At 41.6% G+C, this 13,218-nt stretch overlaps 1 protein-coding gene across 1 annotated transcript in view; it reads right to left on the bottom strand.

Annotated features, from left to right (window-relative positions):
- Nucleotides 1-585, bottom strand: part of LOC137166863 (uncharacterized) — a 60,643-nt gene extending 60,058 nt beyond the window's left edge. The window contains exon 1 of the mRNA XM_067568752.1: nucleotides 538-585. The gene's annotated coding sequence lies outside the window, so the exon portion shown is untranslated. The remainder of the gene's footprint in view (nucleotides 1-537) is intronic.
- Between the last annotated feature and the right edge of the window lie 12,633 nt (nucleotides 586-13,218).

Genomic DNA, 13,218 nt, shown 5'->3' with positions numbered 1-13,218 from the left:
AGCTCTTTTAGAGGATGACAAGCGGTTATGGGATTAATTTCACAATGAAACTTGCTTGATTTTATCAGAAAAGGTACATCAAGAGCCAATAGTGCAAATCGTCCCCATGCACATTACATAACTGGATCACAAAGATATTAGAAAACTCTTACTTTAAAAATACATCTGTGACTTTAAGCACCCCTGTATTCACACCCTACATGCTATTGTAATAATCTTTGTGCAAAATATGCCTTGTGAGGTATCATTTGAAAACTAACTCACTGATCATTAATATTCTTGTGTGATTTATGTATGTGGTGGGTATTAAGTATTATGATATGTGCTATAATTATAGTCTTAAAATGTGTTTCACAAGCAGTGCATAAGCACAGTCTGTCTCAGACAAAGGAATGTGCATTTACCCAATTTACATATAAGCTGTAAACAGAGCCATCAAACCAACAAGGTGGTGGGAAAGGGAGATGGCAGAAAATGGAACAATTTGCAGTTTAGAAAACAGCAACAGGGGAAGAAAGAGAATGGAACTTCCTTTACCATCAGACTCCATATCACCTTCCTCACAGCTTGAATAACTTTACTTTGAGGGTAACCTTCAGAAGAATCCATTTCAAAGGTTTACTGGTCTATAAAGACTGAGGGGCTGTAGACAGGCTGCTGGGGACTCAGAGTTTGTGAACCAGGATGGCTGCATAGCACACAGACACTGAAGGTGTGACCAGCTTGTTGCTGTTATGACTAGGAGTTGCTCTGCTGATAAATAGAAATTGAGGTTTTTTGGTGATGCTAGGTTAGCTCACTATGAGTTATGTGCTTTTTTTTGAGCAACCTATAAAGAGGTTAGTTAGAGTGTAAAATTTGGAGAAGTTCAGGAAGTCTTTCGATGAGCTAGGAGACTGACATACAACTCCCCAGTAGCTAGGAGGAAGGCTGGCCACCAGAAACCTGCCTCTTACCACTCAACACCATCTCAGACTTTGGGTAACTATATCTGGTTTGCTCTAACCCATTATTTTAGATGTGTGCTTTAGACTCAATTAAAAAAGAACTTTGAATGAAAGCAATTTCATTTGTGCCAATCATTTATCAGATGGAGGAGCTGTGTCCCCATTGATTTATTTTCTGAAACCATCTGGGAACCAGAGATTAATTACCATTTGGGTTCAGAAAGCCCAGGGTAACACTAGGAGGAATTGAAAACTATCAAAGGAAAATGTAGACCTAATGGGACAAAACTTGCTGTCAGTATCTAGGTTTAACTCTCGTTGACTTCCACTGGGATTTCATCATATAACTGTGAGAAGAATCTGGTCCACTATCGAGGAAAAATGTCCCAGTAGCAAAGTCTATTAGACTGTGGATTAGTCTCCTAAGGGAATGATTTTGAGTTGTTTTAAAACTAGTGTGGCAAATAGTCCGCTCCACTCTAGTGGGTCCCACACTTGTACAGTTCATAGTGGGTCAGGGCATGTCCAGTACCCACCTTCCCTAAGGAGGGGGGTAGGGACCCAGGCCCACCCGCTCCTCCAGGTCCCAGCCCAGGGGCCCTATGAGCAGCAGCTATCTGCTACTGGCACTGTTTCCCCAGCTGCGCTGTCTTCCCCTGGGCCAGTCTTCCCCCTCCTTCTGGCTCCTTGAGCCAGGTACCTTTCTCTGTCCACAGGACTCTCCACTCTCATCTGTTCCTGCACAGCACAGCACAGCACAGCACAGCACAGCACAGCACAGCACAGCACAGCACAGCACAGCACAGCACAGCACAGCACAGCACAGCACAGCACAGCACAGCACAGCACAGCACAGCACAGCACAGCACAGCACAGCACAGCACAGCACAGCACAGCACTCCTCCAGCTTGTGCCCTGACTGTTTGGGGCGGGGAGCTTTTATGCAGCACCTGGCTGGTCCTTCATTGGCCCCAGCTGCCTCTAATTGCCCCCTGATGGTACTTAGTCAGTCCGCAGGGAACAGAGCCCCGCCCACTTCCCGGGTCACAAATAGGACCACTCTCCTGCTGTCCCCTGCTCTTGCTATTTCACACTAGACAGAACAAACTACTAAAAATGGACTGTTTGAAACATCCTAAACTAAAGAGAACTGGAAAAAATGACCTAAATAGAAGTTTTTCTCACATCTTAAGAGTTAATTTGGAGCTCAGAATTGACTCAGAATAGTCTAGAATTTTTTATAATATATCTATCATATACAAGGTTTACTAAATAGTCTTTTAAATCTACGTGTAACCTGATAGCTGGGGACAGCAGCAGCTTGGCTATAAATTAGCTAAAGTTTTACATTTTTGTTTTTAAGTGTGATGTTAGTGCTTATGGAAGGTGCTGGATTGGCTGAATTGGAGACTGAAGTCTTTCATTTATCCTGCCTCTTTCCCACCCCCACCTCCCAAAAGGCCTGGCTAAAGCTTATGCAAACTCTCTACATTGGTGGAATAATGTGCCTTGGCTGAGACTCAAATGAACATGAGACAGTGGTTCAGTCTGTGCATCCATTCACTCCTTAGCTTCTGTGCTAAGGGTGCTAAGAAAGGTGCCAATGCTGGTGGCAGTGTTTTTCATGAAGTTCACATCTGTTCACTGTGAACTGGACTAAAACTATAATACTCATTTATGTATACCACTTTCAATTATGAGATGGTAACAAGGTGAGGTCATTACTGACTTAAGTGACTAGACATGAAGTAGGAAACTAGAAGTGAAAGTTTCTGTATCCCATTACCTATGTCCTGAGATCAGTTTCCTATAAATAGATTTGTGAAAACTGGTTTTGGATGTGAGCTACTCATGGATTTTCTATGCTGTTGTTCCTGCCTTTGATGTTTTTCAGGGAGAAGTCTGCAGTAAAGAGAAACCAGCAATTTAAATAAAATGGCTTTTAAATCTACTTATTTCTGCTATTAGTAGATTATAGATTTATATTATATTATATATATTATATATTATAGATTTAATGGCTATTTGTTTCCCCTGGAAAGAGCTGATGTAGTCCTAGACATTGATACTTCAGTGACAGGAAAACTGTAAATAAGGCGAATGCTGAAATTGAAAGCGCTAGTTTCAGTATATACCAGGATTTTTAGAACCTTGTAGGTTTTACAGCCTCAAGTGCTTTTAATAATTAATTTGTGTGTGTGTGTGTATTACACACCAAATATCACTAAAAAGTTAGGGAATGCCAGATGTAAGCCCCTTTGTGTGTATGCATTATGACAGGCTTTAAACATGATCACATACTATTTTTTCCGTATTACCCTGCCTCAATAGTACACAAAATGGATGGTGCTCATTGAAAGAAGTTATTCAATGTTTGTTTTATCTTCATTGTTCAATGAATGGCCCCAGGCCTTATTTACTCCACACTTGCTCCTGCTTTGAAGACAGGATGATTAATTTCCTCGTGGATTTTTCTATGGCCTTATCAATATATATCTGAGTGCTTCTCAAACATTAATTTTATCTTTAAAACACTCCTTTGAGGAGAGGTGGTTGTGTTCTTCTTTTACATATGAGGAGCTGAGGCACGGAGAGATTAAGGTCAAAAGATTCCATTAATTTTGGATACCCAATTTGAGACAGCTAAGATCTCACTTTTCAGAATATGTAGCACTGTATAGCATACTATATGTTCAAAGCACAGTTCCCAGTGACTGTAATGGCAGCTGTGAATATTCAGCTGCAAATCAGATTTAATTCTGTAAATCAGATCCCAGGATATAAATATGGCACCCAAAGAATTAGGAACACACATTCAGTGATGAGCTGTGAAAAGTTTGGTTTAAGTGACTTGCCCAGCATCACACAGAAACTCTGTAGCAGAAGCAAGGATAGAATCCAATTTTCCATTAATCCAATTAACAACGAGACCCTCACTTCTTTCTATGCAAACACTATACACCTTCCAACTTTTGCAAAAAAAAAAATAAAATAAAAAAAAATAATGAAGCAGGGGTCCAACGGACAATAACTTCTTCTACTACACAGCCCTGATTCATGTCCAGAGCCCATTCATCCTGTGTGCTGAATGAGGCAGAGGACCAGTGGGGAAAAATTGCATGTGATCATGTAATTAAAGAATGTATCATTATGCATAAGAGGGCCAAATGAAGATTGCATAGGCAATCTTAATCCTGGCATTTTGTATCTTTTGCAACCTTAATAATGTTCTTTTAAGGTAGGATTTTTTGTGCGTCACTTTCTAGATTTAAAAAAAATCCAAAAACCTGAAATAACAGAATTTCCATCAGGTGGCATCATACTGACACCCACTTAAGTTATCACTAAAGTTGGAATCTTTATATCCACCACGCAGACCTTTTACCACTAAAGCTAACAGAGTAAGCGATGGCAGTAGTGGTTCTAATCCTCTACATGAACCAGCACTAGAGGGGGAAGAAATATTTTGTCTTTGGGTTTCACAGATATTTGCTGACAGAGAAATAGTAAGATTCAGGAATCTTGAGCTCCATTCCAGATGTTTTAGGGGAGCGTGCTCTAATGGACACAGACTCTTCTGCTCCTGCAACCCATCCCTGTCTCTTCTGCATCCCTGACTCCTTGTCATAGTCTCACTTTCCTCACCTAGCTAGGGCCCAGTCTCCACTCCTCAGGCTTCCTGCTACAATCCCAGTCTCCTTGTCCATCCAGTTTTAGTTCCCTATTGGTTTTCTTATCCCAGTCTCCTTATCCAGCAAGTCCCAGTACCACTTTCCCAGCTTCTCATGTGATCTGTGTCCTCCCCCAAGACCTAGCTACGCCCATGTCCACATTCTCTGTGCCCCCAATGCCCAATCCCAGTTTCCCCCCACCTGGCTCCCATTCCCAATCTCCTCTGCCCTCATCAACTAAGTCTCCTTCTCCTGAATCCCCATCCACTCAATCCCAGTTTCCATTTCTTCTCCCCCTGCCAATTTCCAGTCCCAATCTACTCCTCCTGCTCACCTCCATCTCCAGATCTTGTCCCCTCTGCATTTGTCAGGTGGCTTCCTCTTTACTATCTGGAGTGATGTGATGGAATGGTGTGGGAGAGGTGTGACACTCTGTACCTCAGAGTAGCACCCTGGAACCCCCATATTGACCATTGTGATAGGATTGATATGTTTTGTACAATGTGATTTTAAAAGATACAAGTCTTGAGCTGCTGAACATTAATATCCTGTTGGATTGTATGTGCTATCTTTATATGTGAAGTTACGAAATATTGCAATATGTGTTACTGAAATATATTGTGAGGTTGGGAGGTGCCCACAGCCAACCTTTCAGTTGCAACAAAGGACCAGCCAGACATGTGCTGACGGCCCATTAAAGGCAATCCACTCGCCCAACAGCAATCCCAGAGACTTCTGTAAGAGAGCATGTAGGCAATGGAGACTGTCTGGGAAAAGGGGGCTGCATAACTCCCATGTCACAGCAAGAATCTTTCTAGCAAGCTGGAAGAAGGTATAACAAGAAAGACAGTGACATTATCACTTGGCCTCCGCCCCCTGCCCCATCTCAACGCCTGGAAGAACATCTGGAGGAAAAAGACTTTTAACTGGGAAAGGGGTGTCCCAGGCTGGAAGGTTGTCCCAGCCTGTGTATTGAGGAACCCGCTTGTACCATCTATCAGGGTGAGACCCTGTTTGATTTAAATCTTGCTTAGACTAAAAGTTTAGGATTAAGAATGTGTTAACCTTTTATTTTCTCATGTTTATGCCTACCATTTATAATTTACAATATATCTTTCTGTAGTTAATAAATTGTTACATTTTATCTAAAACAGTGTGTTTAGATTGAATTGCGAGGGAAATCTCCGCTCAGATTAACAAGGGTGTTGCACGTCCACTACCCTTTTGTCGGAGTGGCGAACTAAGTAATGAATTTACTCTGGCCAGGCTTCTGATCAGTGCAAGATGGTACAGTTCTGGAGTGCAAGCCTGAGGGTCTGGGGGGAATTGCCTGGAGTCTCTCTTCTGATGGTTCAGGAGTGATTGGGAAATCATTCATTCAGTTGGGTGTGTCTCTGCCTGTGGATGTCAGTATAAGTGCACTGCCTATCAGAGGTATTTAGCTTGACATCAGCCTCACAATGTCAGAGGCAGCCCAGGTGGGTACATTTGGGAGGCTCAGTGGTCCCACAGTCCAGGTTGCACCTTGGGAACCCCTTCACAAGGAGTTCAGCATGGGACAGACAGGCTTTCTGCTCTCAGTTGCTGTGCCCAGCTCGAGCAGCCCAGAGTAGCAAGTGCAGGGAAAATCATGCTCAGCCTCAGGCTGGAGCATGCGTAGTGCAGATGAAATCTTTCAAGGAATTAAGCTCCAAAGTTCTAACAAGTCTTTCTTCATCATGTGTAAACTGAAGTTTTTTCAAAGGCTTATAACTTGGCCAACTTTGGTTGGATTTTCTGGGAGACAGGCACATCCCTGACACAAAGGCCACCACTTAGATTCCAAGTCCTCACCCCAAAGAATGGTGACACTACAGCATCTAAAAGAAACTATTTAGTATGAGCAAAACAAAGTATTTTTCCTTTGCCTCATTTTCAGAAATTGCTGAACTGTTTTGGCTTCAGTTTCCCCAATTAATTTATCCTGAGGCAGACACCCATCAAGGAAATGCTTTTGAGCTGAAATTTAAAGTTTAGCAAAGTTATAACATGGTTTTATAATGGGAAGGGTTGAGCAACCTTAATAGGTAGGCACAGGCTAGTGTGTGTGTGTGTAATTTATATAGCGTTTTTCCAATACAATTTATAACAGTATTATTAAGCTGTTAGAAACAAACATCTTTAATATTTAGGTCCAGATTGTGACCCATACCCTGCATATGCACACAAAAAGTAGGGAGAGAACAAAAGGAGTTTTTCTATCTTGTTCCTCCGTACAGAGAATGAGCACAATCCCAGGAGGGAGGGCAGAGGATTTTTTTTCAGATCCAAAGCATTGTTATGGTGTGAACACACCCTATTCTATAACTTAAAGGCTCAAGGAGCCTATAATTTACTGTCTGAACATGGCCTATTTTGTCAGTACAAAAGAATCCAGTATGTTTCTACCCTAACTATGCTCCTTCTTGATTTATCACAATCTAAACATCATTTTAATATTTCTTTCTGTGTGACTATATAGAAAATTGTTTCTTTGTGAATCTCAGAAAGAAGCGCAAAATTATCCCAAATAAGATGTTCACTTTTGCTATTTCTGGGTAGAAACTGGAGCTAATTGTCAAAACCTTCCTTGCATGCGACTCCATTTTGATCCAGTCCCCTTAATCAGTTAATCCATCATTCTCTACTAAGGTAGTCTTATAAAATCACTAACCTGGCACCAGGTGCTGAACCAGTGGTTTTGACTGGGATCCAGCTAAGAGATACTGAAACATAATATAAAATTTTAAATTAACGGATATAGTAACAGCAATGCAAACAAGTGATTACCAATATGCCAAACTAATGGTAATTGTGATGGGGTGTATATGCCACTACTGCCAAAGGGGGACCCCTCAGTGGCCAGAAAGGCCCTTCCCTGTCATGCATGCTACACACTCCTTGGCAGGAAGCAGGAGTTAAAAGCCCAGCAGAAGGCCCAGAGCAGGGTGGGACAATAGAGGAGAGATACTCACTCCCAGAGCCTGCCAGAAGGAATGTTTTGTTGAGTATGCCCAGAGGGGCTTCAAGACTGCTGACTGCTCAGCACTGCTGTTTTGCTGAACCCTGCCATGCCCAGAAGGGCCTCAGGACTGCTGGAGTGCTCAGTAAGATGGTTTGTTGGGCTCAGCCACGCCCTGCGCTACTGTTTTGAAACCCTGTCATGCTGAGAGAGACTCCAAGACTGTCCCCCACTCAGCCCAGGTGGGTTGCTGGGCCCCATCAGACCTAAGGAACTCTTGACCAGTGGTGTGGAGGACAGCTGGGGCAACGCATGACACCTCAGGGCCTGCATGGGATGGGAATTGCACCAACACTGCCTCCCCTTAGGGAAACCCCAGGCACCGTTTGTCACAGAAATAAATAAAAACTAATTGATTCAACATATACTTGGTTTTTCTGGACTGCAGTCATGAGTTCTGCTAAAAAATTGCTGACAATATGGCTGCATAGTTTTCAGAGCACAGTAATTCAAATGAATAGAATGTAGGTATAAATGTTGTAGTTACTACACCAGTTATATGAAGGCAGTATGCATTTTACTTGCAATATGGCTAACATTTAAAAAAAAATTAAGTGCTCAAGCTGAAAAATGTTGGCTTATATGCTCACTTTTAGGTCACACCTCACGTGCATAATGCAAAAACAACAAGCAAGTTACTGATGATTAAGAGATTGTTCTATGTTTATATGGAATTTGCAAACACAGACTTAAAGAGCCTGATTTTGAGGCTTGTTTCCATTTTTGAAGGCACAGATTTAGGTTCACAAATTGCACCTGCAATTATTTGTGGGTGCAAATGCTATTATTTAGATATCTACATGCATGAGCCCACAGAAATGAAGGCTAAGCGGAAGCCATTTTTTGGAAATCTTAGTATGAGGAAAGAATGTAAAGCTTTAAACTAATTTGTAAACTGCTTTTAACTGGTCAAGTTAATGACATAGAACCCACTCTTCTTATTCTGGTAAAATGTTTAGATTTTTAATGCAGGAATTATTCTTTGGCCTGGAAGATGCATAGTTCTGTGCAAAAAATATTCTAGCCATGATTTTGCAAGTGTGTTATAGGGACCCATAATATATTTTCCTAGAATCTGAGAAAAGATTTTTTTATGACAGAGTAGATTTACTTACCAGTATTGAACATATACAGATCATCAACAGCTTTTCCATACTGAATTCCACCATAGACATAGATATTTTCCCTCATTACTGCTGAACTGTGTCTGAGGGTCTGAGGTGCAATGCCAGTGGCTTTTACCTTCTGCCAGGTTAAAGAACCTAAAACAACAAACCAAAATTTTAGTGAATCTTCCTCTACTTTCACAAGTAGAAAGGGAAACAAAATTTAGTCCCTTTTGGTTTCTGCCTATGATACAAATTCTTGTCAGCACAGCATATCTATGACAAAAAACATCAGACCTAATTGTCAACATTTTCACACGAGTAGTGCACACATTGGGGCTACACAATGTTGGAGGCCCAGTACAATTTGAGTTGCTTGACCACTGTCCTATAGGCCTAGCATAGTTTCAGTTGCTTGTTTGGCTATTCTGACCCCTGTAGCATGACCTCTTCCAGTTGGCAGAGATGAACAGGACTACTGAGTAACCCTATAGATGTTTCAGTTTCTGCACACCACGGCACATAAGATAAGATACAGATACTGTATGCTTGCAGCTGCACATAGATAGCGGTGATGAGAACAAGTTATCCTTGAATGTCTGGGGGTACACTTTCATTGCCACGGGGCATACTTTTATTCTGCCCCTCCTATCACCAGACATTGTTTTGATGACCCCAATTATCATCGTGAGTATGGAATGTAATTAAGGGTGAAAACCCAATGTAGGTAATTAGCATATATGATAATGAGAGAGATAATTAGGTGAAGGCTGTTTATGGAAGGGTATAAGAAGTCACCACTTAGACAAAGGGGTGCGCTCCATCAACACCTGACTCCATGGGAGGTGCTGCTGGTCGGACCAGAGGATCCACTGACTTTCTGGCGGGGCCCCTGAAGAAAGCCGTTCCTATATACAGCCTTCTGAGTAACTGCTTAGCTCTCTAGGCTTAGTGAGTATGATATATTGTAGTTATTTTAGGTTTTTTATCTAACTAGTATATTTATAGAAAACCTTTCACATTAAACCTTATTGATCTGCAAATCGGGCGTACCGTGTCTCACTGGTATCCACATTGATCACTAAATGTCCGGTGTCAACACACAGCATAAGTGCACTACATTGCACTTGTCTTTATCAGATTTCATCTTGCTGAGTTCAGACCAATTCTCCAATTTATCAAGCTCATTTTGAATTCTAATCCTGTCCTTCAAAATGCTTTCAATCCCCCTAGCTTGGTATCATCTGTAAATTTTATAAGAATACTCTCCACTCCATTTATCCAAGTCATTTATGAAAATATTGAATAATACCAGATCCATGACAGACCCCTGCTTGACTGCCACAGTGGGACTGTGTGAAAAGCCTTACTAAAAATCAGTATAACTTTAGTGCCATCATGGCCAAGATGGAGTCTGCTCTGTAGGAGCAGGAGTCTGGCCAGGAAAAGGCGTGTGCAGGAACGCAGCAGGGAAAGTCCTTTCACCCCAGGGGCACCTGTTCCAAGCCCTCCCAGAGTGAACACACACACACACACACACTGGAAGAGTACAAAGAATATAGGAAAGGGAAATATTTGTTTACAAAGGGATGAATGGAAAAAAACAACAGGGTGATAGATAAGGGGAGTGGTAAAACAGGGTTACATTCAACACAAGACCCCAGAGGCCCAGTGGTACCATCGTCTAAAAAGGCACACACTGAGCAATGTGTCTGCACTCAAAGTTCAGGAATCTTGGGCAAAGTTCCAATCTAGTGGTGAATCTTGGGTGCTTCTGGTCATCTTCGGTGTCAGTATCCTCTTCTGCCATTCTCTGCAAACCCACACAGAGCAACAGCCTCCCCACTTAACTAGCTGCAGCCTCCCTTCTTATTCCCAATGCAAAGTCACAAGCTCCAGTACTCATGGCCCCATACAGCTCTGGGCAGCAGTGATACTGGGTCCTGCTCCGGTTTGCCCTTTCTCAGGCTGGTTCCTCCCTGGTACAGTGCTCCTCCTGGCTCCAGTCCTGGGGTATCCCCGGTCAGTGCTCTGTCTCTCTCAGGCTTCAGGCAGGTTCTCAACTGTGTCACTCTGTGAGGGCCTGCTTGCCATAGCCCTTCTGCGTGGAGCTCCAAACACATACACCCTGTCGCTCTCACTCTCTCTCTGCTCCACCTTATCCTAAAACAACACTTCCTCTTTCTGAAACAATCAGCACTCCCCCCCTTAGGACAAAGATTTAAAGGAGGCATGCTCTCTAAACGCCAAAGGAGTTACATCAAGATACTGCCTATCATGTCTACTGCTTCCCCCATCCATTAGGCCAGTAACCCTGCCAAAGAAGGAAATTAGTTTGGTTTGGCATGATTTGTTCTTAAATAACAGCCAACAAAGATTTGTCATCATCCTGTTATTCTCTAGGTGTTTACAGATTGTTTAATAATTCGTTCCAATATCTTTCCAGGTATCAAAGTTAGGCTGACTGCTTTATAATTCCATAGGTGGTCTTTGTTCTCCTTTTTAAAGATAGATACTATATTTGCCTTTCTCCAGTCTTCTGGGACCTCACCTGTCCTCCATGAATAATCTCAGAGACTATTATAAGTAGACTAGAACTTTGATATGCAAGTGTATGGTTGGTAGTTATTTGATGTCATTTATGTATCTCTTGTTAGAGGTTAGCAATGTAAATAAACTGCTTTCCTGTCTGTCACTGTTCTATTGCTTAAGAGTTCAAAAGGAACATATAAACATTTAGATGGAATTTTGAATGTAAGAATACTATTGTTTGTATATCTCTTTGAAGTTTAAGTAGTAAACACCTGTGAATGGTTGTAAATGGCCAATTACCTTGTGCTAATGTAACTAGTTACCGGTGTGCTCAGGATATGGGAGATGGTACTTCAGAGTCCCAAGTAATCATCTATTAATTGTTCAAGGAGATATCTGCTGTCAAGAAAATATCGGTCAGCCTGCATGGATCTATAAAAGATAAAAGATCTATAAAAGATTCTAGTGAACTGATCTTTTTTATCTCAAATCCTTCCAAGCTTGTCAAGGAAAGTTTGGATCGCAAGACTGAGATCCAAGCACCAGCCTGGAATCACCCTGATAATTCTCATGGGAGAATTCGAACAAACTCTGCACATGGACTATTTAGCCTTGGTTCCCCACCAATGTGCTAGCCAGTGAAGCTGAGCCAGCATGGGAAGAATGGATAAAAAAATTCCAAACATTCCATTCTTTGGGAAGCAGAGGTTTTGTTCCTACAGGAATTAGGTCACTGACACACACAAGTGACCAGAACCAGGGAGTGGAATTGGAAAAAATCCAAAATTTATTTTTAAAAAAGGGCTAGAAATCATCAAAGTCCTGCAGATACTCAAGGAGCATATCAATGCACAACTATGAATTGGGAATAACTGTTTAGGCAGGAGTACTACAGAAAAGGATCTGGAGATTATAGTGGATCACAAATTGCATATAAATCAACAATGTAACAGTTGCAAAAAAGGCTAATAAAGAAGTGCTGTATGTAAGACATGGGAGGCAATTGTTCATTCTACTTGGCACCGGTGAGGCCAAAGTTGGTACAGTGTGTCCAGTTTTGGGCATCACACTTTAAGAAAGAGGTGGATAAATTGGAGAGAATCCAGAGAACAACAAAAATGAAGAAACATTTAGAAAACCTGACCTATGAGGAAAGGCTAAAAAATGGTGCATGTTTAGTCATATCAACAGAAGAGTGAGAGGGGATCTGATTATCTTAAATATGTTAAGGATTGTTATCAGGAGGACAGTAATCAATTGTTCTCCATGTCTACTAAAGGTAGGACAAGAAGTAATGGGCTTAATTTGCACCAAGGGAGGCTTAGCTTAGATATTAGAAAAAGAATTCTAACTATAAGAATAATTAAATACTGGAATAGGCTTCCAAGTAAGGCAGTGGAATCCATCTCATTGGAGGTTTTTAAGAACAGGTTATACAGACTTCTGTCATGGATGACCTATGTTTTTGTAATCCTGCCTCAGCGCATAAGGATGGACTCAATGACCTCTCCCGGTGCCTTCCAGCCTTACATTTCTATAATTCTTTACCAAAAATTTCCTGACCTGGACAATGTTCTGCATTAGTTCTAAGCTTCACTCTACACTGTTGTCTCCTTGGCCTATGTGAGCACAATGCCAAATCATTGTACATGAAAAATGTGTTTTCACCCCTCTTTCTTTATACACAATAATCAGCTGTAGCTATTGGAAAGATTTGAATGTTACTTACACTCACACAGTAGAAAAAAGAGCCTTCCTTTTTTATCCTAATGATAAGGAGAAGCAACATAGACTTATTCTCCCTATCCTGGAAGATACTATAAGACATCCTTGCTCCAGAAAAGTCTTCGGGTAAGTGGCCCTTTTTCCATAAGGAAACCAAGCAAGTCCAAAGGAAAACAAACCAAAACATTCTCTGTAAG

The sequence above is a fragment of the Emydura macquarii genome, unplaced genomic scaffold (assembly GCF_026122565.2).
Source record: "Emydura macquarii macquarii isolate MOO-44397 ecotype Brisbane River unplaced genomic scaffold, CSIRO-AGI_Emac_v2 contig_2897, whole genome shotgun sequence".
NCBI classification, from domain to species: domain Eukaryota; kingdom Metazoa; phylum Chordata; order Testudines; family Chelidae; genus Emydura; species Emydura macquarii.
Note: the sequence above shows the minus strand (reverse complement) of the source record. Positions and strands in the feature narration are given on the sequence as shown.